Here is a 2,785-nt window from a genome sequence, read left to right on the forward strand (position 1 = left end):
ATTTTTCATAAAATGGATTCAATTATTGTTGAACAACAAACAGATTCTGAATTATTCTCCCAACTTTTGCTGTTGCCATTTTGCGGACTAGTGTTAGCATCGCCAGGAGTGTGGCGTGCCATAATTTGCCAACAGAAAAATTGTTTTCATTGCAGTTTTGCAAAATACATGAGTTTCAAAATGGCTGAAAAACTACCTCATACTTGCTCAAAAACTTTTTTAAATAAAAAAAACATGATTTTTTTTTTCTTTTAGAAATTGCTGTTAAGCTAATTCCTTTCCAGAATTCTAATTTGCACAATTTTATGGTCAATGGAAACACGGACCCTGATGTATGTGGGGAGGTGAAACAGGACCAAGACATGAGCTACTGTGGGTTTAAACAGCTGAAAAAGTTAATCTTTGTTGTGATAAAGTGGCAACATAAAAATGTGTTGGGTTAGGATTAAATCTAACAACCACTAATAGGTAACTAACTGTGCTGAACATCTTTACATTTTTGATAGTCTGGTTACATTTTGACTCAAACCTGCAGGTTAAATTCTCTCTGCCACACTTTGAGCATTCATGCATTTATAGAAGGTCAGCACAGAAAATTTAGCATGTGGCAAAGGTAAATAGAAATGTAACTTACAACAATCTGCAGAGCTGTGGAAGACTTGTCAGGTTTTTACATTGTATGTATGGACATATGTGTGTTTCATTGTGAAGCCTTGGGTCCTGCCCTCCATATGGATATTACTTTGGCATTCACTCTCTAAGCATCTATGGCATGGCTGCTGACTCTTTTAGCAGAGGAATGTAGCCGATGGCAAGTGAAAAGGAATAATGCCAGGAGCACAATAATGACATCTATAAGTTTGGACTCGGCCTTCAATTTCCAAGATCTAGGGAAGTATCAAGCAGTGTACTGTAATATTAAATATTTTTTTAAATCATCTCCCACCTGCAGTGCTTTGCTCGCTGTTTATAGCCATTTAAGGGGTAATCGTATTTTTTTTTTTAAAAGTGCAACATCTTTTAACTGTAATCACCGTCACTGAGCGCGTTTGATCCAACGCACACACACAGAGGAGATATGAGAAGTGCAGACAAATAAAATTAGTCCTCTTTCTGCACTTTGGTGTGCCAATTAGCATATGATAATTAGTTATGGACAATTGGCCTCCTGGATGGTCTCATTAAAAAGTATCACACTGGGACCTCATTAGCACGCTAATATAAGAACTGTTAGACCTGTTCTACTCCACTTTACGGATCTCATTCATACTGGAGTCAAGGTCTGAGATGCTTGAATCACCTGCAACGAGGAGACAAGAGGTGCATTTGATTTGCTCACGTCTTAACTTGTTTTCAAAGTTTTCTGGCTACCTGAGCATTATGTAGAGTGTTTACAGGATGTTCATCGTGCGCTCAGAATTCCCCGGCGTGTAATTATTCACGGCGACTGGAATGATTGCAGCCCCCTTGATGAGCAGAGGCTCTAGAAGACATTAGCAATGACTAAAAAGGTGCTAATTTAAAATAAGTCAGACATAAAGCCTCCGAATCCCCCTGCTGCTTCTAGCAACTGTCATTGACAAGAAAGGTTACCCTTGCTGAGGAGACGGCGGAGAGAGAAGGATGGAGGGAGGGAGAAGTTTCCCCCCTGGATGTTATCGGAGCAGCCAGCAAAGCGCTACGATGTTCCACTTCCCTGCTCCTTTCTCTATAGGCCTCCTCCAAGAGTCTTGACAGCCCCGGGTTGTTTCACAATAAACCAAAGGAAAGCCGTACAGAGTCACACCGTGAGGATAAAGAGCAGAAGCCACACTCGATCTGCCTTTCGTGAGCTCATCTACTTCGACTTTGGAAGTAGGAGGGAAGACTCCATTCAAGAGATCAAGCGCTAGATTGGAGCTTGCTTCCCCACACGCCCGCTGCCAAACAAGTGTTCCACATAGATGAACTGTGCTAATCTTTCCCTAAATCCCCTTAAAAACATCTTTTTCCTGCGTTAGCTGGGGAGGGCTGCAGATAAAGTCTTGCCAGCAAGACGGAGACAGCGTTGGCAGGACTTTCTAACAAGATTTGTTTCATGAGAGGGAGCAGGGTAGCACCGCAAGATGAATTATTGATACAAACTCAACAGTGACCCGCCATAGATCAGGGCACAAAAGTTCAGTGCTGCAAATCCCTGACAGCTCTCATTATAAGACCGAGCCGTGCTTCAGCAAAATGTCCCACAGCACCTTTGTTGCTGTCCTCGAGGAATAGCTCTCAGACGGCGCTGAGCTCCAGCTGGGGGGGAAACCGTGGCGTGTGGTAACAGGTGTCAGAAAGCTAAAGCTGCTGGAGAACGGCAAACTCTATAGTGCAAATTGCTCTACAGAATCTCAACTTGAATGTACAATCTTGCTTGGTGGATGTGATTTCCTCTGAGATTCAATGGGGTTTGTGGGTTGGGGGGCAAACAATGCTTTGAAAATGTTTAAGAGTTTGCAGGGGAGAAAAAAAATGCTTGTCTGAAAGTGCTTTGGAGGAAAAATCGAGTGGTGCTTTTACTCTGTGTCTCACAGGCTCACTGCACAGGTTTGAGAATTATGAAAATGTATGAGAATTTGTTTTAGGTTCTCCATTTCTGAACAGGCAGAAATGAGATTAGACCTGGTGCGCAGATACAGGAAGAAAATAGGAAGGAGAAGTGCAGTCATGGCCAAAAGTGCTGAAGCTAACAGAATATTCTCAGCTGTTTACTGAAGACACAGAAAAGACTCCATCGACTGCAGAGAAGCACTTTGAGTTT

The sequence above is a fragment of the Poecilia latipinna genome, unplaced genomic scaffold (genome assembly GCF_001443285.1).
Source record: "Poecilia latipinna isolate Pla-1442-1.1 unplaced genomic scaffold, P_latipinna-1.0 Scaffold800, whole genome shotgun sequence".
NCBI lineage: Eukaryota > Metazoa > Chordata > Actinopteri > Cyprinodontiformes > Poeciliidae > Poecilia > Poecilia latipinna.